The sequence below is a fragment of the Aquarana catesbeiana genome, linkage group LG02, assembly GCF_042186555.1.
Source record: "Aquarana catesbeiana isolate 2022-GZ linkage group LG02, ASM4218655v1, whole genome shotgun sequence".
NCBI classification, from domain to species: domain Eukaryota; kingdom Metazoa; phylum Chordata; class Amphibia; order Anura; family Ranidae; genus Aquarana; species Aquarana catesbeiana.
This window is the reverse complement of record NC_133325.1, coordinates 242,650,194-242,676,191: the sequence shown is the minus strand read 5'-3', so window position 1 is coordinate 242,676,191 and position 25,998 is coordinate 242,650,194. Positions and strand designations below refer to the sequence as shown.

General features: G+C 43.0%; 1 protein-coding gene across 50 annotated transcripts in view; it reads right to left on the bottom strand.

The window, feature by feature from the left end:
• The window catches only part of SCEL (sciellin), a 120,089-nt gene extending 95,238 nt beyond the window's left edge, over positions 1-24,851 (bottom strand). For 32 of the 50 annotated variants that reach the window (XM_073614295.1, XM_073614307.1, XM_073614308.1 and 29 more), the window contains exon 1: positions 24,674-24,850. The gene's annotated coding sequence lies outside the window, so the exon portion shown is untranslated. Of the gene's footprint in view, positions 1-24,673 lie in introns of all 50 variants that reach the window. The other 18 variants (XM_073614296.1, XM_073614299.1, XM_073614312.1 and 15 more) reach the window with 2 other exon arrangements.
• Positions 24,852-25,998: the final 1,147 nt, after the last annotated feature.

Sequence of the window (25,998 nt, the reverse complement as noted above, 5' to 3'; positions counted from 1 at the left end):
AAGTTAAAAAACAAGTCCTGCTTCATATAAAATGAAGATTGAGATTATATTAATTATGTATAGTTATATTATATGTGACATACATTTGCACTGTTGATGGTATTACTTTCATTCTTCTGTGTTGCACATAAGCATTTAACTGCTGTTTCCATGTCCATTCTCATTTTATCTCCATTAAAGTCACCAAAGAACAAGTTATGAGATCGGACAACTCCTTAATGCCAATGGGTCTGGCAGATGCTCTACAGCACACTAGAATAAGCAGTTTTACAAGTCTGAAAACCTGTTTTGATTGTTTGTGTTCCTTGAAAATGTATTGTATTCTGACTGCTAGTGTTCCTTTTAAAGCTATGACCAAAAGGCTTTGCCTATACCCATTTCCTACTCTCTCCAACACCCTGTAATGTAAAGCATAAACACAAATACTTTTCTAAGCAAAGCCCTCAGGTGCAAAGACTTGAATAGGAGTAGTCAGATTGCTCTTGCATATCTGATTTCTGTCTTTTCTCTATTAGTCCTATCAAAAGTACTGCACAATTGTACTTAGATAACTTCCAAGTTCCATTCTGTATATATTGGGTCACTCACATAAAATACTGGTTTTCATCAGGTAGGGTTGCTAAGGGCAACACAGATAGTAAAGCAACCTAGACAATGAGTCATTGGAGGATGTACCTGTCTGGTATTTAAACAATTTCTATCTCTTTGGACTTAAAGGGTTGATAAACTACAAAGAGGCTGTTCACTTTGCAAAGGAATTTTTACTTTGCAAGGTAATTTTCTCATAGCTTAGTGAATCTGGTAAAAATCCACATTGCAAAGATTACCCAGTCATGTGCAAGAAAAAAAAACAGTATTTTTGCTTTGATTGGATGATTGAAGTCAGCAGAGCTTCACTGCATTCAGTAAACTAAGGGTAGAATATTTTTTATAGTATATCTATAGCCAAAACTTTTTAAAGCTTTGGATAGAGTGGGAAATAATTGGAAAAACTCCTGACAGGTTTGCTGCTATCAGAAGCTCTGTTGGAGAAATAACCTCACTTCCTGTCTGGTAAAAAGGTTGTCCCCAGGCAGTGGCGTCGCTAGGGGGAGGCTATTGGGGCTATAGCCCCGAATCTGGGGCCCATAGCCCCGAGTCTCTTACCATAGGGGTCCCTGCCTAACCAGCAGGCCATGGCCTCTCTGCAGCTGGGCCACAGGTGCGGTGAGCGGGCGGGCTGCATGACAGAGCCGGACAGGCGGATCAGAGAAGCGAGCGGGCTGACGAGCAGAGATGATATCATCTTTCTCCGCCCGCCCTGCATCATCGCTCTTCCGCCCTCACAGCCGGGCCTCTTCAAAGTTGGACGTGAGGCAGGGAGCAGCGAGATGACATCATCTCTCACTGCCCATTCCGCATCACTGCACTACTGCCCTCTCTCAGAACCGACAACTGCACCTGCCTCTGTGCTAAATGGACCAGTGCTGCCAGCCTGCCAGCAATGCAGCGACAATGCACATTTGGTGGCACTGGTTGGCATGGCAAGTGACAATCTGCAAACAGTGGCAGGTGATGTGGCAAGTGATCATCCACATCTGGTGGTAGGCGACAATCCGCATCTGGTGGCAGGCGACGTAGCAGGTGACAATCTACATTTGCTGGCAGGCGGCATGGTGACAATCCGCTGCTCGCACCTCATCACCAGCCATGCTGGAGGGGACACTAGAGCCGCTGCTCGCACCATGCCACCCACCATACTGGAGGAGACACCAGAGCCGCTGCCCGCACCTCGCCACCTAGATCGGGCCTGCCCGCCATGCTGGGGGGACACTGGAGCAGCTTCCTGCACCCCGCCACCTAGATGGGGTAAAGACAGACTCACAGACAGCAGGGGGGGTTTGCTAGAGCCACTTCGGGGGTGGGGGTTGGTAGTGTCACACCACCGGCCTCCCGGGGGGGTGGTTGTTTTCCGCCCCCCCCAAAAAAAATCAACAGGCACCACTTATTGTGAAAACTAAAAAACTTATATATTACAGTTTTTATTATAAAATTGTGATGGTGCTAATATTTGTTTTTTTTTTACTTTGTAACTATGAGCAAAATCTAATGTGACATATATGATGCAGTCTGCCAATATAATTAACACAACAGTTTTTGTTTTTTCTGAGTCCCCCTGTAACATAGTTTTATTACCTGTTGATGAATGGAAGAAGCATACACTTGTCCCCTGAAATACACACTTCGATGCAGATGACTGTAATAAGTAAGTAAACAAGATTTTGCCAATGTTAAGTTTCAACCATTTGGCTAAATGGTGGGCAGAAAGACCAGGGGGGTTGAAACTTGAACATTACCAAAATCTTGCTTGCTTATTGGTCTCACTCAGGTGTGTAATGCACAGAGACTGGCTTATATTTCACTGCTAAGGTAGAATGGTAAGTTTGTGAATGCTGATAAATCTTTTTAGCATGTCCGCCAACTGGCTAACACGTGGGCGGGAGAAATAGAAGGGGAGTGGCAGGGGCAACTTTCCTCAGCTGCATTGAATCCTGGGACTTGTAGCGCACAGAAAAGTATTGGTGTACTTGTTCCTCCACAAAAGCCTGCATGGTCAGTTAGTGAGTAAGCACCCAGTATTTTGGTTGAATTTAGCAACAGATTAAGGGCACGCTCACACGGGACTGGTTTAAGTAAACCATGTCTGAGTTTACTTGTCCCCCCTCCCTACTCCCCTGATGGTCTGCACTCACACTAGACTTTAAACAAGTAGTCCCAGGAACACTTATATTATCTCCCCTGCTAACCAGATCAGTGATCCCTGCTTCTGTACATAGTCATTTATGGAGAGCTCTAAGCTTTGGCATGGTTTGCACTCACACTGCAGCAAACTGATCAGGACCATAAGTGGAACAACCACCGGGAAAAACGTTTCAAAGTGGTCCTAGGCTCAGTGTGTGCTGATCCTGGGCACAGTGCTGATCCTGGGCACTGTTCAGAGCACTCACACTACACAAACGAACAGGCCCAAGGGGCTAAATTGCAGCCAGGACTAGTTCAAAGTGCTGGTATGAGTACACACTTAAATAAGCACAATCCCAACTGATGGGGAATAAAAGCTTTAGAATGTATTTTGCTGATTTAATAAGTGTGCTAGGCTTGTTAGAATATTTATTTTAAAACAAACCTGCAGTTTTCCTATAAAATACTCATAGACCTCTACTCTGCATATATTCTGACTTGTTGGAATTATCTATAGATGTTGGTCCAACAAAAAGGACCATTTCAGATGGACAAAAATCAGCTTCTATTGGATATTTCTGCTGTGAAATTTATGTAATATGATAAAAAAATTCAATATGAAAAGCAGCAATCGGCCAAAAAATAAATCAGTCTATTAACTGAACACATGTTTTAATGTTAAAAAATTCTAATGGAATAATAAATTGTGTGATGTCAGATCTTTTGAAGATGGGCAATTATCTGATCTCTCCTCATTAATACTGAGACCTGCCAGTGTATTGGTAGATGAAAGCTGCTCATTCATAGCCCGCTAAAATTAGGTAGTTTTACCATTTGCAATTATTATATGATACTTATAATTTTTAAAAGCAGCAGAGAAACTTTGGATATTAGACAGTTAGGAGGGTTGATCCATTTATACAAGAAACTTATTGCTAATATCATTCATTTATACTGTCCACTCCTTGATCTGAAGCTCGGCTGATTCATTAAAAGGCTGAATCAGTTGGAGTAAAGCAGGCCTAGACAATGAGATTTTGCAGGAGAGAAAATTGCAGGATTACCCCATCAACACTGTCAACACGGTTAGAGGCGGGTAATCGTTCCTCTATATGCAGACAAACTCTGTGCTATGGCTGCATACAGACTGGCTGACTACCAGCCAAAACTCCACAAAAATGAGCAGATGAGCAGATACATGTGAAGAGCAGTGGTGCCTGCCAGGGCTGCTGTTAGAAATCACGGGGCTCAATACAGCCTACCTGACAGCCCCCCTAGCCAGAAAGGACTGAGGACATAGGTTTATCAGCAGTAGCTTTCTTTGCAGCCTCAGTTGCAAAGATGAATGAATTGGAAGCGCTTGGAAGCTTCTTGCTCATTCACAAGCTGAAGCATAGTAAACACAGTTCATTAAGCTTCAGTGATGAATGCACACAGGAGTGATGGGTACCCATCACTCACTGTGTTCATTTCAAAATGGAAGGGGCCAATAAATTATATCTTTACTGGCCCATTCCCCTGCTCTTCATCCATACTGAAACATCCATGTATGCCCACAGCAGCTGCCAGCAGGAGAGGAGGGAGGCTGGAAGCACTGCAGGGGAAAAGGGCACACAGGGGGCCCAGACAACAGATGCAAGGGGTGCATGTGCTTGAACCAATCCCCTGCAGTGCAGCCAGAGGGAGAAGCTGTCAGCATTGCAGGGGAAGGCAGAAGAGGATTGGTGTCTGTAATATGACAGTGCAACCAGCCCTCCTGCTCAACAGGTGCCTGGGCCCCCCCTTTTGAACTGATGGGGCCTGGGCCCAGTACAGGAGGGCTGGCTTTACTGCCTGATCAGCAGCCCTGGTGCCTGCGATTGTTTTGTAAATTACAAATCTGACAGCTGCTGCTAGTTACACAAAAAGGTTGATATACTATAGGCAACTATATACTGTGCACTGCAAGTACACTTGCTCCAGAGCTTAGTAAATGAGGTAAAGCTTCACTTTGCAAAGAATACTCAATCACATGCAAGGGAAATAAAAAAACAGCATTTTTTGCTTGTACATGATTGGATGATAGAAATCAGCAGAGCTTTCCCTCATTTCAGAGATTCACCTCAGATCTAGAGCAACTGCACTTGCAGGATACCACTTTGTGTAAATCAACCTCATTGTGTGCACAAGCAGTGTTTACAAAACCCATGGCCGCAGATATTTGGTCTTCTGAACGTAGCTTTAGCCAATACTAGCAATGGGCAGTTCTGATAAATGTGTGACCTCAAACTCCTAGACTGGGCAAAGCTTTATGTGTTCAGTATGTGTACTGTAAAGCTGACCATACAAATGGTAATCTGATCAAATGTTCAAATTTTTTATTCCATTTTTCAAAAATCAAAAAAAAAACAAGAGTTGGGATTGCAATGGACCGGATTGATGTGACGTAAAAAATCAGGATGCTTCCCACGATATTGCTGTTTTTTCTTATTTTGATTTAATTTCAGTTTAGTCTCAATTTCCCATTATGATTGAGAGGCTGAGCCAAGAGCCGAACCTGGATTGGCTCTTGTGATGTCAGCCGACAGTGGACTTAAACCTGTTATCGGCTGAATCTGGGTCACAGGAGTGCAGAACTTAGTGCATTCTTGTGACCCACAGGAGAAGTATGGCAAAAAGAGCTTTGGCCATGATTTTCCTTTAATGCAGAAGAGACTTTGTATGTCTCTACTGCAATAAAATCCTGCCTGATCTCAATTGATTTCTTTTTAGGTTAAAGGGGTTGTAAAGGTTTCTGTTTTTTCACCTTAATGCATCCTATGCATTAAGGTGAAAAAACACCTGTCAGTGACCGCCTCCCGAGTCCCCCGTTTCACTTATCTGAACCCTCTAACTTGACCCAGAGGGGACACGCTGTCTCTCTGCCTGGGGTTCTCCGCTCTTGATTGGATAGATGGATAGCAGCGCAACCATTGGCTCCCGCTGCTGTCAATCAAATCCAATGACGCAAGCTCCAGGGAGCAGGGCCGAGTCCTGCATTGGGCCTCTATAGACGCTGAATTCTGGACTCAGGAGCGCGTCCGCAAGGTGACCCCCTCAGGCAAGCGCTTCTCCGAGGGGGTTCAGATCAGATGTGGGGAGGAGCTGCTGGGGGACCCCAGAAGAGGAGGATCGGGGCCACTCTGTGCAGAACAAGCTGCACAGTGGAGGTAAGTATGATATGTTTGTTATTTAAAAAAAAATCCCTTTTCAATCACTTTAAAGTTCCACTTTACTACTGCCAGAAAACTATTGTTTCCTTATTGGTTTCCCCAGAATAAATCTCCTTATTGCCACCCAATGTATTCATACAGTTGATGTTAGATTAAAATAAAAGACACCCTTACAATTTAGGGTTAACAAAATCCCTACTTGATATTCTTTCTTCATTACATACAATAGCTCTGAAGTATAATGTTTCATAGATGATCTTTTACAAGCTTTTGTTGCAGATTATACCTTTGAAAGCATTCTCTTCTTTTCTCAATGTGAAAACAATAGGAGGCTGTGGAGAACACACCTTTTATACTTACAGATATCTAGGACATTAGACTGACTTGTGACTGATATATACTGTATTATAATTGCTTCAATTCTGGTGCTACTTTTATCATTAAAGTGTATATTTAGTTAACATTTTGGAATTTTGGATAGAGTGCCAAATAATCAGACCCCCCCTATCAGATTTGTACTGCTATCAAGGCTCAGTTGTAGAGATGCCCCTCACTGTCATGGTGATAACTATTTCAGTGTGTCAGGGTAGGCAACCTCAGCCCTCCAGCTGTGGTGAAGCTCCAAGTCCCATGAGACATTGCAAGACCCTAACAATCACAGGTATGACTCACAGTGGTGTAGTGGGTAGCACTCTTGCCTAGCAGTAAAAAGGGTCGCTGGTTCGAATCCCAACCACGACACTACCTGCCTGGAGTTTGCATGTTCTCCCTGTTCCTGCGTGGGTTTCCCCCAGGTACTCTGGTTTCCTCCCACACTCCAAAGACACGCTAGTAGGTTAATTGGCTTCTGTCCAAAATTGGCCCTGGTATATGAATGTGAGTTGGGGACCTTGGATTGTGGGCTCCTTGAGGGTAAGGACCGATGTGGGTGTACGATGTATGTGTGGAGTGCTGCGTAAATTGACGGCACTATATGGGTACCTTAAATAAATAGGGATAATTGTAGACATGCACCCACACTCACTCAACCTTACTAACTATGTAACCATGACTCCTAGAGGCAGAGGCATGATGGGTTTTGTAGTTTTAAAACAGCTGGAGTGCCGAGGTTGTCTACCCCTAAAAATGTCTAATTATTAGTACCTATTAATGAAAAGTTTGAGTCTTATTTAACCGCTGTGGTACCCACTCTGAAAGAGCTTTTGCAAAACCATTGGAATTAGAACTGTTTCACCAGACAGGAAGTGAGGGGAAAATCTGCAACAAGGTTTTATGTGAATTTATGTGAATTTGTGGTGGAAACTGTTTTATGTACCTTAAAACTCCCACTTGTCATGTTGTCATGTTTGGTTAGGTGTTAATACATTAGGCAGATGGTACATTCCCATTACAGGGCACTTCATGGATTCAAGAGCCATCTTATAGATTTAGTAACAAAAAGCTGACAGGTGTCCCAGTTGATCCCATCAGCTGATAATTTCCTTTTCTCTGTACATGTACTGCAATAGTATCATCAATTACATTGTTCTTGTTTTTTTTTTTTTGTTTTTGTTTTTTTTACTCTGAGGACTACAGAGATTCTCCCCCTATGTTACAGTGAAGCCTATATGCAGTTATGGGCTGTGGGTGGTCATCACAAAACACAGTACTACCTTGTTCACCCACAAAACTGCCCAGAAACTACACCTTAATCCCAAAGAGTCATGGAACATGTAGTTGTAGTATATGCTGTGTGTTGCACACAAGAAGATCCTCCTGGTGCCCAGACATTTCAAGAAGCTTAGGAGAGAAAATCATGATGTCACAGGTATTTATTGTAATGGCCATCGTAAGATATATCGTATTTAGGGGAAGCATGTTAATCTTGAAATTAAGCTTTAATGATGATCATACCCATTACAATTTTCGGTAATTGCAACTACTTTACATCTGTCTTTGACTGCAAAAATGGTCAAATTAATCAATGCAACCTACCAACAAGAGTTTCTATATTTCTATGTGTATTGCTTTGGAAGGGATGGTAGTAGAATATGTTAATTTTTTGGATCATTCTTGCGAACTTAGTTGAAGGACTGAAATTACCAGAAAATTGCCATGTGTATGGCCAGTCAGGATAAGGTGGGAGAATTCAGGAGGAATAAAGGAATATAATAGAATAAATAGAGATGGAGGAAAGAAATAAGTTAATAGATAAATGTAATAGTTAAAAAGTGTTAAAAATCTTCATTGCTTACAGTATATGCAATGGCTATATGTTAAGTGATTCAAAGATGGACTGGATTGTGATATACAAAGGAACATGTCACAAATAAATACCCATTGTTAATAATGTGTTCATTAAGCAACCAATTAGGAGGAACATAATGAAGCTAGGTCCACTACTTATGAAACAACCATTAGAATTCCTTCAATAGACACAGACTCTTTGATGCTTAGTAAATAATAAAACAAAGCCAGTTTTTTTGCCTAAAGAAAGAAAACTGATATTGGATTCTTGGCAGATATCAGTTTTTAAATTATGGGTGTAAATATCACAATTTTTTCCCCTGCATCTATAACATCCTTTCTTAACCTTTGTTCCCTGGAGGAACTCCAAAAACAACTGTTAGCTTGCAAAAACATATAATACAATTTCTGGTATATTAGTGTGGTCAGTAAATTGTAGCTAACAGGAAGAATTTACCACCCAGAGACCCCCCCCCCCCACCGCTCTACATGACAAAATTATTTTCAACAATGATTATAAAAGTAAATAAATAATAATAAATGCCAGAAAAGCAACATACACTGTAAAAGCTATAGTGTCTCCTTACACTAGAGGCCAGTGGAGAAATGCCCTCTTACATTTGTGATCCAATGAAAAGTGCCCTCTTACAATGCTGGTTCAACGTAGGGGTGACCCCTTACGTTACATAGTTACATAGTTAGTAAGGTTGAATAAAGCACCAGTCCATCCTGAGTGAGTGTGGTTGCGTGTCTACAATTATCCCTATTTGTTTAAGGTACCCATATAGCACCGTCAATTTATGCAGTGCTCCATACATACATCGCACCCTATCCTCAAGGAGCCCACAATCCAAGGTCCCCAATTCACATTCATATACTAGGGCCAATTTTGGACAGAAGCCAATTAACCTACCAGCATGTCTTTTGGAGTGTGGGAGGAAACCGGAGTACCCGGAGGAAACCCACACAGGCACAGGGAGAACATGCAAACTCCAGGCAGGTAGTGTTGTGGTTGGAATTTGAACCAGCGACCCTTTTTACTGCTAGGTGAGCGTGCTACCCACTACACCACTGTGCCGCCCTAACATTGAATGTCAATGCAAGATGTCTTCCTTACAGTGATGACCAGCATAGGTGGGGTATTAAGAAATAGCTGGAGAAACCCTAGGGTTCCACAGGGCCCTGGTTGAGAAACAGTAATCTATAATATACATAAGATATTGGAAAGTAAAAGCAGATCCCTCCTGTCTAACTGCTATCACTTCATTATTTTAAAATGAAAGGCCTTAGAATCTTGTGTGCCGCTATAGGTAAAACAGATACTATTTTCTGTGAAAAGCCAGAGCCTTTCCCATGATACAGCAAGGTGAGAACCTCATATTCAGGAATTACAAGATTTATATTACAGTGCTGTGTCCCCAATGCATACAGAAGCAGGTACTTCCATTGTGCAGATAAAATAAAGATTATCTCTTATGAGGAGCGGAGAGGTTTAAGTCTTGTTGTAGAGTAAATGAAATAACACTATACATATACAAGACATAAAAAAATATATTTATTATCAATGTCTTATAAAACCATTGATGCTCATAAGACATATTTTACCCATGTTGCACTATAAACAGGACCTGAATGTCATTATTAAAAATATCCTTAGTTATCACTGAAATAATTCACATTTGTTGTGCCTACTGGTAATGTGTCTATAAAACTCATACTGTACATTTCCCTAGGAGTTAGACAGTCACCAAATGGTATGACATCTAATTCCTATCAATCATGTATAGTTTTTATAGTGCTTATAGTGAAAAGCTTGTATGTAATTACAGCAGAAATACTTCCAATAAAACTTGACAGTAAACTAATGTGACTGTTTAACAACAGATCAACCCAGTGAAGCTAGAATGCACTTGTACTGGCGTGCCCCCAAAAAGCTTTGAAGCCATTGCTTTGTCGGGATGAACATCCAAACTGGGCCTTTTATTAAAGATGAATTTTATGACGATCTACACCTCCCACTTCAAAGCCTCTTGGCAGGAAATATAAAACACCCATTTTTCGAAATAATCACGTACCGCATGGTATACATCTGGAGTTAAAAGATGAGATTTTCAGAGCATGATTTAAAAAAAACGAGACATTAACTGCACAGCAACCAAAGATTAGCGTTAAAAAAAATTGCCAAAAAAGGGTTACCAAAAGCTGATTTGCCATTCAACAAGACCAACAATACATTTTCATATACTGATGATGATATTGACCCAGCAAACTATCAGAAGCCAGTTGGGACAGTATGATGGTTAGTACTGAATTCTGTATGTTTGCTGTATTTATGTCTGTGGTTCAGTTTCCACCAAGAATAATATCTGCATTAAGTTTGTACCATTAATCGGAGTGAGTTTCCCCTTGGTACCCAGATTTGCGGTAATGTTTGTTACTATGCCACCAAAAGAGATGTTAGATTGAAAGATTCTTTGCTTCATAGATTGTTCTGCTTTGTTCCATATATTCTTCAATACAATGCAGAGTATGTAGAGAGGTACAGTACTGTGCAAAAGTTTTAGGCAGATTTGAAAAAATGCCATAAATCAAGAATGCTTTCAGAAATAGAAATGTTAATAGTTTATTTTTTATCACATAACAAAATGGTAAGTAAATGAACAGAAGAGAACTCAAATCAAATCAATATTTGGTGTGACCACCCTTTGCCTCCAAAACAGCATCAATTCTTCAATTCTTCTAGGTACACTTGCACAGTTTTTGAAGGAAATCAGCAGGTAGGTTGTTCCAAACATCTTGGAGAACTAACCACAGATCTTTTGTGGATGTAGCTGCCTGAAATCCTTACGCGTCTTCATATCATCCCAGACAGATTCAATGTTGAGATCAGGGCTCTGTGGAGGCCAAACCATCACCTATCAGGAATCTTTGTTCTTCTTTACACTGAAAATAGTTCTAACTGACATTAGCTCTATGTTTGGGGTCTGCAAATGGAGTTGGAGATTTGGTCAGGATCAATGGTGTCCTCAGTGCTGAGAAATACAGGCAGATACTTATCCATCATGTCATATCATCAGGGAGGTGTGCGGTTGGCCCCAAATTTATTCTGCAGCAGAACAATGATCCTAATCATACAGCCAATGCCAAAAAATACTATATTCAGTGTAAAGAAGAACAAGGAGTCCTAGAGGAAATCAAGAATTGATGCTGTTTTGAAGGCAAAGGGTGTGCACACCAAATATTGATTTGATTTGGATTTCTATTCTGTTCATTTACTTTCCATTTTGTTAATTGATAAAAATAAACCATTAACACTTATATTTCTGAAAGCATTCTTAATTTACAGATTTTTTTCAGATCTGCTTAAAACTTTTGCACAGTTGTGTACACTCACCAGCTGCTTTATTGGGTACACTTGTTCAATTGCTTGGTAACACAATCTGCTTATCAGCCAATCACATAGCAGCAACTCAATGCATTTAGGCATCTAGACATGGTGAAGACAACTTGCTGAAGTTTAAACCGAGCATCAGAATAATGAAGAAAGGGGATTTAAGTGACTTTGAACGTGGCATGGTTGTTGGTACCAGACGGGCTGGTCTGAGTATTTCAAAAACTGCTGATCTACTGGGATTTTCACGCACAGCCATCTCTAGGGTTTACAGAGAATGGTCCGAAAAAGAGAAAATATCCAGTGAGCAGCAATTGTGTGAATGAAAAAGCCTTGTTGATGTCAGAGGTCAGAGGAGAATGGGCATACTGGTTCAAGATTATAGTCAGTAACTCAAATAACCACTCATTACAACCAAGGTATGCAGAATACCATCTCTGAATGCACAACACATTGAACCTTACAGCAGATGGGCTACAGCAGCAGAAGACCACACCAGGTGCCACTCCTGTCAGCTAAGAACAGGAAACTGAAGCTACAATTCGCACAGGCTCAACAAAATTGGACAATAGAATATTGGAAAAACATTGCCTGGTCTAATGAGTCTCGATTTCAGCTGCAACATTCAGATGGTAGGGTCAGAATTTGGCATAAACATGAATCCATCCTGCCTTGTATCAATGGTTCAGGCTGGTGGTGTAATGGTGTGGGGGATATTTTCTTGACACACTTTTGGTCCCTTAGTACCAATTGAGCATCGTTTAAATGCCACAACCTACCTGAGTATTGTTGCTGACCATGTCCATCCCTTTATAACTGCAGTGTACCAATCTTCTGATGTCACTTTCAGCAGGATAATGGACCATGTCCCAAAGCTCAAATCATCTCAAACTGGTTTCTTGAACATGACAATGAGATCACTGTACTCTAATGGCCTCCACAGTTACCAGATCTCAATCCCATATAGCACCTTTGGGATGTGGTGGAACAGGAGATTCGCATCATGGATGTGCAGTCGACAAATCTGCAGCAACTGCATGATGCTATCATGTCATAATGGACCTTAATTTCTGAGGAATGTTTCCAGAACCTTGCTAAATCTACGCAATGAAGAATTAAGGCAGTTCTGAAGGCAAAAGGGGGTCCAACCCGGTACTAGCATAGTGTACCTAATAAAGTGGCCAGTGAGTGTATATAACGAAATAAGGAAAAAGCTGCTAGTTATAAAAAAAACTACAGCCTAGCTCACAATTGCCGCTCATTTGGAGGGACTGACCCTCTTTTGAGACCACATGCTTCTATCCCTTGTGCAGCCCCAGTTGTCTCTCTTTTTGGTCTGATGTGCAGATCTCCATTCAAAAAGTACTATTTTACTACCAAAATCGTTATGCAGCACTAAACTCCCCTGAGCCTTACCTCCAACATTCCCCAGGGCTTGCCCACAGGCCATCGCACCAAATCCACACACCGGCCACCGTACCTGTACGCACTCACCCCCCCCTTAATCCTGTATATATGCCAGCCCCCCCGCACCTGTATATATTCCATCCCCCCACATCTGTATATATGTCAGTCCACCTTATTCCTGTATATATGTCAGCCCCCCCATACCTGTATATATGCCAGCCCCCCACACCTGTATATACATTTCAGCCCCCCTAACACCTGTATATATGTCAGCCCCCCACCTGTATATATACCAGCTCCGCTCCCACCTGTATGTATGTCAGCCCCACCCCCCACCCCTGTATATATGTCAGCCCCCTACACACACCCACCTGTATATATGTCTGCCCCCCCATACCTGTATGTTTACCAGCCCCCCCACACATGTATATATGCCAGCCCCCCTCACACCTGTATATATGTCACTCCCACCCCCCCGCACACACACACCTCTATATATGTCAGCCCCACACCTGTATGTATACTAGCCCCCCTCACACCTGAATATATGTCAGCTCCACCCCACACACATGTATATATGTCAGCCCCCCCCACACCTGTATGTAAACCAGCCCCCCTCACACCTGTATATATGTCACTCCCACCCCCCCCACACACACCTGTATATATGTCAGCCCCCAACCTGTATATATGCCAGCCCCCCTCCCACCTGTATATATGTCAGCCCCACCCCCCCACACCTGTATATATGTCAGCCTTCCACACACACACGCCTGTATATATGTTAGCCCCCTTCACACCTGTATTTATGTCAGCCCCCCCCCCCGTATATATATGTCAGCCCCATACATACACAAATCTGTAAATACACAAGCCTCTGGCCCCTCCCTGTACACAAACAGCCCCCTCCCTTTACTTCACAGCCCCTACTTGTAAAGAAGGCCTTCCTACTTAGTCCCAGCTCGTTTTCACAAAGCTCACATGTTGCTAACACAGAGGAGCACAGTACAAGCAGCTCACATGAGTGGTGCACATGCACATAGTAGCCAGAGGTGGCAGTAAAGAGCTTGATGTCTGAGCTCAATGACACAGAGCAGCAGAAGCTGCAAGATCGTTTCTATAGTGCACAACACGGCTCCCCTTCACCCGTCCTGCCTTCTTCTGGCCCGGGTAGGCCCCTCGGGCCACTGGGCCTCAGTTGTATGTTGTATCGGCTGATCACCCCTGATGGCAGCCCTGGGTATGGCTACAGTGGTTTTCCCAATTTAGTAATTAACTGAAGCTTACCCAGGTCCACAAGAGCTCACAGCAGCCAGGAGATTGGTTTGCTACCTTTTGCACTGTTATTAACCGGTTCAATACTGGGCATTTTCACCCCCTTCCTTCCCAGACCAATTTTTAGTTTTCAGCGCTGTCGCATTTTAAACGACAATTGCGCGGTTGTGCGACGTTGTACCTAAACAAAATTGACGTCCTTTTTTCCCCCACAAATAGAGCTTTCTTTTGGTGGTATTTGATCACCTCTGCGGTTTTTATTTTTTGCGCTATAAATAAAAGAAGAGCAACAATTTTGAAAAAAACACAATATTTTTTACTTTTTGCTATAATAAATATCCAAATGTAACCACTTGACGACCGCCTCACGCCGATTTACGTCGGCAAGGTGGCACGGACAGGCAAAATCACGTACATATACGTGATTTGCCTTCCGCGGGTGGGGGGTCCGATCGGACCCCCCCCGGTGCCCGAGGCGGTCGTCTTCTGTCCCACGGCGATCGGAGATGAGGGGGAGGCCATCCGTTCGTGGCCCCCCCCTCGCGATCGCCGCTGGCCAATCACATCATTCCTTTGCTGCTGTATGCTAAACAGCAGCAAAGGAAATGATGTCATCTCTCCTCGGCTCGGTAATTTCCGTTCCGGCCCGAGGAGAGAAGACAGGTATGTGAGTGCACCAACACTACACACACAGTAGAACATGCCAGGCACACAAAACACCCCGATCCCCCCCCCGATCACCCCCCAATCACCCCCCCCCGTCACAAACTGACACCAGCAGTTTTTTTGTTTTTTTGTTTTTTTTTTTCTGATTACTGCATTGGTGTCAGTTTGTGACAGTTACAGTGTTGGGACAGTTAGTATTACCCCCCTGTAGGTCTAGGATACCCCCCTAACCCCCCCTAATAAAGTTTTAACCCCTTGATCACCCCCTGTCACCAGTGTCGCTAAGCGATTATTTTTCTGATCGCTGTATTAGTGTCGCTGGTGACGCTAGTTAGGGACCTAAATATTTAGGTTCGCCGTCAGCGTTTTATAGCGACAGGGACCCCCATATACTATCTAATAAATGTTTTAACCCCTTGATGGCCCCCTAGTTAACCCTTTCACCACTGATCACCGTATAACTGTTACGGGTGACGCTGGTTAGTTTGTTTATTTTTTATAGTGTCAGGGCACCCGCCGTTTATTACCGAATAAAGGTTTAGCCCCCTGATCGCCCGGCGGTGATATGCGTCGCCCCAGGCAGCGTCAGATTAGCGCCAGTACCGCTAACACCCACGCACGCAGCATACGCCTCCCTTAGTGGTATAGTATCTGATCGGATCAATATCTGATCCGATCAGATCTATACTAGCGTCCCCAGCAGTTTAGGGTTCCCAAACACGCAGTGTTAGCGGGATCAGCCCAGATACCTGCTAGCACCTGCGTTTTGCCCCTCCGCCCGGCCCAGCCCAAGTGCTGTATCGATCGATCACTGTCACTTACAAAACACTAAACGCATAACTGCAGCGTTCGCAGAGTCAGGCCTGATCCCTGCGATCGCTAACAGTTTTTTTGGTAGCATTTTGGTGAACTGGCAAGCACCAGCCCCAGGCAGCGTCAGGTTAGCGCCAGTAGCGCTAACACCCACGCACGCACCGTACACCTCCCTTAGTGGTATAGTATCTGAACGGATCAATATCTGGTCCAATCAGATCTATACTAGCGTCCCCAGCAGTTTAGGGTTCCCAAAAACGCAGTGTTAGCGGGATCAGCCCAGATACCTGCTAGCACCTGCGTTTTGCCCCTCCGCCCGGCCCGGCCCGGCCCAGCCCACCCAAGTGCAGTATCGATCGATCACTGTCACTTACAAAACACTAAATGCATAACTGCAGCGTTCGCAGAGTCAGGCCTGATCCCTGCGATCGCTAACAGTTTTTTTGGTAGTATTTTGGTGAACTGGCAAGCACCAGCCCCAAGCAGCGTCAGATTAGCGCCAGTACCGCTAACACCCACGCACGCAGCATACGCCTCCCTTAGTGGTATAGTATCTGATCGGATCAATATCTGATCCGATCAGATCTATACTGGCGTCCCCAGCAGTTTAGGGTTCCCAAAAACGCAGTGTTAGCGGGATCAGCCCAGATACCTGCTAGCACCTGCATTTTGCCCCTCCGCCTGGCCCAGCCCACCCAAGTGCAGTATCGATCGATCACTGTCACTTACAAAACACTTAACGCATAACTGCAGCGTTCGCAGAGTCAGGCCTGATCCCTGCGATCGTTTACAGTTTTTTTTGTAGCTTTTTATTGAACTGGCAAGCGCCAGCGGCCTAGTACACCCCGGTCGTAGTCAAACCAGCACTGCAGTAACACTTGGTGACGTGGCGAGTCCCATAAGTGCAGTTCAAGCTGGTGAGGTGACAAGCACAAGTAGTGTCGCGCTGCCACCAAGAAGACAAACACAGGCCCGTCGTGCCCATAATGCCCTTCCTGCTGCATTAGCCAATCCTAATTGGGAACCCACCACTTCTGCAGCGCCCGTACTTCCCCCATTCACATCCCCAACCAAATGCAGTCGGCTGCATGAGAGGCATTTTCTTTATGTCCTCCCGAGTACCCCTACCCAACGAACCCCCCCAAAAAAGATGTTGTGTCTGCAGCAAGCGCGGATATAGGCGTGACACCCTCTATTATTGTCCCTCCTGTCCTGACAATCCTGGTCTTTGCATTGGTGAATGTTTTGAACGCTACCATTCATTAGTTGAGTATTAGCGTAGGGTACAGCATTGCACAGACTAGGCACACTTTCACAGGGTCTCCCAAGATGCCATCGCATTTTGAGAGACCCGAACCTGGAACCGGTTACCGTTATAAAAGTTAGTTACAAAAAAAGTGTAAAAAAAAATAAATAAATATAAAATAAAAAAAAATAGTTGTCGTTTTATTGTTCTCTCTCTATTCTCTCTCTCTTGTTCTGCTCTTTTTTACTGTATTCTATTCTGCAATGTTTTATTGTTATTATGTTTTATCATGTTTCCTTTTCAGGTATGCAATTTTTTATACTTTACCGTTTACTGTGCTTTATTGTTAACCATTTTTTTGTCTTCAGGTACGCCATTCACGACTTTGAATGGTTATACCAGAATGATGCCTGCAGGTTTAGGTATCATCTTGGTATCATTCTTTTCAGCCAGCGGTCGGCTTTCATGTAAAAGCAATCCTAGTGGCTAATTAGCCTCTAGACTGCTTTTACAAGCCGTGGGAGGGAATGCCCCCCCCCCCACCGCCTTCCTTGTTTTTCTCTGGCTCTCCTGTCTCAACAGGGAACCTGAGAATGCAGCCGGTGATTCAGCCAGCTGACCATAGAGCTGATCAGAGACCAGAGTGGCTCCAAAAATCTCTATGGCCTAAGAAACCGGAAGCTACGAGCATTTTATGACTTAGATTTCGCCGGATGTAAATAGCGCCATTGGGAAATTGGGGAAGCATTTTATCACACCGATCTTGGTGTCATCAGATGCTTTGAGGGCAGAGGAGAGATCTAGGGTCTAATAGACCCCAATTTTTTCAAAAAAGAGTACCTGTCACTACCTATTGCTATCATAGGGGATATTTACATTCCCCGAGATAACAATAAAAATGATTAAAAAAAAAAAAAAAATGAAAGGAACAGTTTAAAAATAAGATAAAAAAGCAAAAAAATAATAAAGAAAAAAAAAAAAAAAAAAAAGCACCCCTGTCGCCCCCTGCTCTCGCTCTAAGGCGAACGCAAGCGGCGGACTGTCGTCAAACGTAAACAGCAATTGCACCATGCATGTGAGGTATCGCCGCGAAGGTCAGATCGAGGGCAGTAATTTTTGCAGTAGACCTCCTCTGTAAATCTAAAGTGGTAACCTGTAAAGGCTTTTAAAGGCTTTTTAAAATGTATTTATTTTGTTGCCACTGCACGTTTGTGCGCAATTTTAAAGCATGTCATGTTTGGTATCCATGTACTCGGCCTAAGATCATCTTTTTTATTTAATCAAACATTTGGGCAATATAGTGTGTTTTAGTGCATTAAAATTTAAAAAAGTGTGTTTTTTCCCCAAAAAATGCGTTTGAAAAATCGCTGCGCAAATACTGTGTGAAAAAAAAAAATTAAACACCCACCATTTTAATCTGTAGGGCATTTGCTTTAAAAAAATATATAATGTTTGGGGGTTCAAAGTAATTTTTTTGGAAAAAAAAATAACTTTTTCATGTAAACAATGAGTGTCAGAAAGGGCTTTGTCTTCAAGTGGTTAGAAGAGTTGGTGATGTGTGACATAAGCTTCTAAATGTTGTGCATAAAATGCCAGGACAGTTCGAAACCCCCCCCAAATGACCCCATTTTGGAAAGTAGACACCCCAAGCTATTTGCTGAGAGGCATGTCGAGTCCATTGAATATTTTATATTGTGACACAAGTTGCGGGAAAGAGACAAATTTTTATTTTTTTTTTGCACAAAGTTATCACTAAATGATATATTGCTCAAACATGCCATGGGAATATGTGAAATTACACCCCAAAATACATTCTGCTGCTTCTTCTGAGTACGGGGATACCACATGTGTGAGACTTTTTGGGAGCCTAGCCGCGTACGGGACCCCGAAAACCAAGCACCGCCTTCAGGCTTTCTAAGGGCGTGAATTTTTGATTTCACTCTTCACTGCCTATCACAGTTTCGGAGGCCATGGAAAGCCCAGGTGGCACAAAACCCCCCCAAATGACCCCATTTTGGAAAGTAGACACCCAAAGCTATTTGCTGAGAGGTATAGTGAGTATTTTGCAGACCTCACTTTTTGTCACAAAGTTTTGAAAATTGAAAAAAGAAAAAAAAAAAGTTTTTTCTTGCCTTTCTTCATTTTCAAAAACAAATGAGAGCTGCAAAATACTCACCATGCCTCTCAGCAAATAGCTTGGGGTGTCTACTTTCCAAAATGGGGTCATTTGGGGGGGTTTTGTGCCACCTGGGCATTCCATGGCCTCAAAAATTTTCACCCTTAGAAATCCTGAAGGCGGTGATTGGATTTCAGGGCCCCGTACGCGGCTAGGCTCCCAAAAAGTCCCACACATGTGGTATCCCCATACTCAGGAGAAGCAGCTAAATGTATTTTGGGGTGTAATTCCACATATGCCCATGGCCTGTGTGAGCAATATATCATTTAGTGACAACTTTGTGCAAAAAAAAAAAAAAAGTGTCACTTTCCCGCAACTTGTGTCAAAATATAAAACATTCCATGGACTCAATATGCCTCTCAGCAAATAGCTTGGGGTGTCTACTTTCCAAAATGGGGTCATTTGGGGGGGTTTTGTGCCACCTGGGCATTCCATGGCCTCCGAAACTGTGATAGGCAGTGAAGAGTGAAATCAAAAATTTACACCCTTAGAAATCCTGAAGGCGGTGCTTGGTTTTCGGGGCCCCGTACGTGGCTAGGCTCCCAAAAAGTCCCACACATGTGGTATCCCCATACTCAGGAGAAGCAGCTGAATGTATTTTGGGGTGCAATTCCACATAGGCCCATGGCCTGTGTGAGCAATATATCATTTAGTGACAACTTTTTGTAAATATTTTTTTTTTTTTGTCATTATTCAATCACTTGGGACAAAAAAAATAAATATTCAATGGGTTCAACATGCCTCTCAGCAATTTCCTTGGGGTGTCTACTTTCCAAAATGGGGTCATTTGGGGGGGTTTTGTACTGCCCTGCCATTTTAGCACCTCAAGAAATGACATAGGCAGTCATAAACTAAAAGCTGTGTAAATTACAGAAAATGTACCCTAGTTCGTAGACGCTATAACTTTTGCGCAAACCAATAAATATATGCTTACTGACATTTTTTTTACCAAAGACATGTGGCCGAATACATTTTGGCCTAAATGTATGACTAAAATTTAGTTTATTGGATTTTTTTTATAACAAAAAGTAGAAAATATCATTTTTTTTCAAAATTTTCGGTATTTTTCCGTTTATAGCGCAAAAAATAAAAACTGCAGAGGTGATCAAATACCATCAAAAGAAAGCTCTATTTGTGGGAAGAAAAGGACGCAAATTTCGTTTGGGTACAGCATTGCATGACCGCGCAATTAGCAGTTAAAGCGACGCAGTGCCAAATTGGAAAAAGACCTCTGGTCCTTAGGCAGCATAATGGTCCGGGGCTCAAGTGGTTAAAAAAAATAAATAAATTTTTTCCTCAGTTTCGGCCGATACGTATTCTTCTACATATTTTTGGTAAAAAAAAACGCAATAAGCGTATATTGATTGGTTTGCGCAAAAGTTATAGCGTCTATAAAATACGGGATAGATTTATTGCATTTTTTTAAAAAAATTATTTTTTTTTTTTTTTTTACTAGTAATAGCGGCGATCACAATTTTTTTTCGTGACTGCGACATTATAGCGGACACATCGGACACTTTTGACACATTTTTGGGACCATTCACATTTATACAGCGATCAATGCTATAAAATTGCATTGATTACTGTGTAAATGTGACAGGCAGTGAAGGGGTTAACCACTAGGGGGCGGGGAGGGGTTAAATGTGTTTCCTAGGGAATGATTCTAATTGTAGGGGGAGGGGACGCACAAGGGGAGGAGACCGATCAGTGTTCCTCCGTTCTGGGAACACAAATCGCTCTCCTCAGAGCTGACAGGACGTGGATCTGTGTGTTTACATACAGAGATCCACGGTCCGGCCCGGTTAACGGGCAATCGCGGGTGCCCGGCGGACATCGCGGCCGCCGGGCACACGCACCGGGTCCCGAGCAACCAGTGTTGCCAACCTAACAGATTGAAATTTACTGACACAACACCCAAAATTTACTGGCACGGCCAAGTTTTTACTGGCATTTCCAAAAGTTACAAAATTACAGTTTTAAGTACAAAAGTTCACTATTTAGGCTACAAACAAGTACAAAATGTAATTAGCAATGTGATTTAAGGTAGATAATAAGGCAAAAAAACATATTTCTTATTTTATTTTTGATATAGTAAGTAAGTAGCTCAGGGACAGGACTCAGGAGGGCAAGAAATTAGAATGGGAGGCACACACAAGAAATTGACTCTCAAAGTGATACTGACAGCAGTGTGCAGCAGTACAGATTACCGACACGACACATCCCCTCTAGAGTCACAGTCTCGCTCCAAGCCAGGTGGTCCCTCCAGTCCAAACAGCACTGATGGTCCCGCTCCTGGCCTGCCTTGCTCCTATCCCGCAGACCCACACACAAGGCTTTGCCCGCTCTGCTTGGCTCCCTTGCACCATGACATCACAGGACATGCTCAGGCACCGCCTGCACCAGAGTCGCACTGTAGCAGGCACTTGTATGGCCTCGGCTGGCTCCGGGCCGAGCGTCACAGCCATATTTTTTACTGGCAACCTTTTATTTTTACTGGCATTTACTGGCAGGAGAAAATTGCCTGTTTTTTACTGGCTGCCAGTAAAAATACTGACGGTTGGCAACACTGCGAGCAACGCGGCCGGGAACCCGAGGCCGCCATATGGCGTCCACCCAGGATGGGACATCCCATCTGTGGACGTCATATGTCTATGGCCGGGTAGGGAAGCGGTTAAATAAGCCGTAGGGGCTTACTTAAGGAGGAGAGAATCTTTACTCAAAATATTGTGTGAATATTCACTTCCATTATCCCATTACATGAAAAGCAAATTGCTGGTCACTTTGAACAACCAACCATGTGCAGATGCTTTTCGCACAATTAGATCATTGAGGTAAATATTCACAATATTTATTTTTAGTGAACATTCTCAAAGCCTTCAGTGAATCAGCCCAAATGTCTCCTCTTTTCCTATACATAGTAACCAGAACAAATGACCATAACTAAATCTTGCAGTGTCATAAAATGGACAATAATTATATGTCTACTGCTGCTTCTCTTTAGTCCAAGAAGTCATTACTACTCCCCTTAGTTTGACAAAAATGACAAGACAATGAAAAATCTTAAGGGAGACAGAGTACAGATATGTTTGAAATGCAGTCTTTGGCTATGCATGACAATAAAAACTTACAGAACTAGTTCTTCCAGGTGAGGTTGGGTAAGCTTGTCTTTTTATAGGCTGCCTGAGTCCACAGATGGGATCACTGAACTGTCATGCGTCATTTAGGAAGAACTTAAGTAAATTCCCAAAAGAACTGTCACTAATGCTGTCACTTGTGAAAGAGGAAAAAGGGATAAAGGTGCTATAACACCAGATACAGGGCTTCTTCTGGTATGTTATCTCATTCTAGCTCCATATTTATTCTTAAACTCTATTTCCATTAATTGAGTCAAAATGCTGGTAAAGAAGTACACAATGGGTTTACTTATTGCAACTTGCATTGCTATGCAGTACAAAGATGGGCTACCCATTGCACTGCAACTTAATACAGCTTTTAATAATATGCAAATCCTTTGAAGTGCAAAAAAATCTCAGTGATGGTGAGTGGGAACCTATATGCATGTGAAAGTGTGCACACATCTCTTGTAATGTAAAATGCAAACAGGAATTGAAGTCATACTTAGGTCCACCCCTTTCCACCATCTGTATCTCTTATTAGACCATAAGCATGATGGGTGACACTATGAATCACTATAGGAGTCTGGAAGAGCCAAGTGCAAATTTAGTTCCCGAAAATGTTATTTTCATATCAGATCTCCGGGGCAGGTGGAGAACTATACAATGTATGTAAGTATACATGCAGGCACCCCTAGTAGCCTAGTTACTGCTAAGTGACCATGGGGTCATTTTAAACTGTTAGTAAACTCTTCTGAAAGTACCTCTATAGGATAAAATGCATGCAGTTTTGTGCAAATTTACAGTGAACTGGCATTTGTTTAATAAATACATTTGCTGGTACCGTTAATGTAATTCCATTTCCTGTTCTCCTTAGGAACTTTTTTTTTTGAAAGGTTAGTGGTCAACTCCACCCGGTGCCCAAAAAAGTGCACACACATAAAGAGTGACACAAAACATGCAATGTGTGTTACACGATCCTCCCTAGGAAGGACCTTACCCTGATCCCCCGGGGCGCTCCAGATGGGGACTGAGGTACTCACTATGGCCCTTCTGGCTGAAACCAGACGGACCCCGTTCTCTGGAGGGTCTGCCGAAACAGACCCACCCAAGTACTTGGCGGGGCTCCCCCGAAGGGAGATCCCATGAGAGAGGCCGAACCAAGCCAGAAGGCCATGTCTATCCCCTCCCAAGACTTTCAGGGTAGGCCCGAGGACCCACACCCTACCAGTCACACGGTGACAAATGTGTAACACAATCAACAAAAACATACAAAAAGTGACAACACAGGGGTAAATAAATAGAAAGTGGGGAGAAGGAATCAAAAATTCCTGCTGATATAGTGTCCAAATTGCTGCATGCTAATGTGCCTTTTCTCCTCCTCTGCCAAACCCATGCTGTCATCTTGCATCTCAGATCCTTCTTACTTGTTCTCTGTTGACCCACCTCATCTCACACATGAGCCATTAAACTTTAGACTCACCTGTTGAAGAAAAAGACTTTTTTTTCTCTGGGATCTCACCAAATCCCCTAGTTTAGGAAGAAAAACTCCCTGGAAGGCACTGGTGGCGTAGCCTTCCCAGAAGGCATCTGTGGGACTCTGGCTACATCACCAGTACATAAGGAGAAGAATGGGTGATATCAATGTACAGCATATTCTGTTTTATAGCAAATGCAGTTCCTAATGTCTTAAATTTTGTACAAATATAGGGACTATTGCAGGCATAGTATATCTGTGAATGACATAAGTTCTTTTATATAAAGGTAACTTGTGTTTTAATTTTACTAGCCCTTTAATATTGCTGTTTAAATACCATAATACTAATTATCTCCTTATAAAGAATACATATTCATGTTGGTAGGTATGTCTGACACAAAGTCCATACCTAAATAACTATACTAAACTTTTAATGAACACCTGCAATTAAGGCACATAAAACAGACATTTGGTAGCAAAATGACGTTGTTTTTTCAATTGAGTAGAATAAGTTTAGTTTGCACAGACAAGAAAAGATAAAGACATACTGTCCATGTTAAATTGTGATGGAGCTGTTGCAATTTGTAAAAATCTATATTCACAAATGAACAGACAAGCACTCCATACACATGCAAATATAATACAAAGCATTTAAATTTAGGAAAAAAAATACAAATGTAGAGGATTTAGCAAGCAGCCCAAAAGGGCAATATTGTGTCAAGTGAAGAAGGCCATAGCAACCATTATATACTGTTTTTGTCTAATGGAACAAGGGAAGAAAGATTTTAATCCACATATATTCCCCTCATTCATCAGTTGGAAGATTGAAATGGGTCCTGGCACTGCTTGAGGCATTCAAGGACAGGCAGTTGTATCACCACCCTTTGTTCTCAATGAGACATCTGCCTGCTCTTAATTATCATTACACAGACAGGCATAAAAAGTGCAAGATAATGTCAGTATCAACCTACCTTACAAAGACAGGGCACTCTGCAGCAAGAACAATGGTCTTATCAGGCAGACAAAGTAAGTCACCTGCTATGCAGGTATAGCCAGGCTTCTGTGAGCGAAGGAAAAAACCTCCGCAAGTCTTCTCCTTTACAGAATGTGAGTCACTCCTGTAGGAGGCAGGGGTGTGGAAAAGGGTGTCACCTGCAAATTCTTTCAATGCATTAAGGGCTTGTGTGTGTCAAAGCACTTTTGCATTTTTTACATAACTGGCGATTCAGTGCTTACTAGTCAACAACAGTCACTACTGGTATTTATATAGCAGGCTGTGCATTTACATCTACTGTATAATATATATATATATATGTATATATATACACACACACACACACACAACAGCACATCTGTAGGTAAAAAACTTTTAGTTCCTATGAGCATTGCTTGAGGGTAGATACTGAACTACCTGAAGAATGCTGCTTATCATGTTACAAGCTGTAAAGCTGGAGAATGATATTATTCGTAAAAATGTTTAACCCTATGCTTTAGATAAGACAGCCTAATTACCAAAAAGGCTCTTGATGGTATCTCATAATATATCCTTGGGTCAGCAGAGCTTGCAAACCAGTTAGATGCTCAAAATATTACTGCAAAAGCTAAGGTATGTAGTAATGTTTTGGTTTTTTTTTTGACAGTTCCTAGAGTACTAATCAGTAGCGGTTCATCCATTAGGGTCGCATGGGCGCTGCCCTCCCTATCCATGCATCCAGCCCCCTAATCTACATGCAGGGCGCCGGACGCATGGATTCCAATGAGGGGGGGGGTGTTTGGAAGCACGTGATTAGAGCCAGAGGCTCTAATAGGCTTCAAAATAGGGTGTGCTCTGGGCACAGAGCATTGCACCCGAAGCGCACCCAGTTGTGTGAGAATAGCAAATGAATATTCGCTATTCTCACACTGATCCTCCTCCCGGCCAATCAGGAAGCGGGTCGTGAGACCCGTTTCCCGATCAGCACGAAAGTATAAGAAATTCTATTGGCCAAGGAGGGAGGAGGAGGGAGGAAATGCACGGCCAAGGACTGAGAGACTGACTCACCAGCCGCCAAGTCCGATCCTCCGGCCCCTCCATGCAGAATGCTGTCAGCTCCTGTGGCTGCAGAAGAGAGGAGCACACACCGGTCACCCTGTGACACAGCTGACACCTCATTGATCCACACCGACTTTGATTCCCCCTGCCGCTGACCCCATCTGGCATCCCTGGGCACGGAGCCTGTACGGAGCCCCCTATTATCCCCAACACAGGGTAAGAGAGCCGGCGACCAAGGTGGGGTGGTGACTGGCGGGTGGTGGT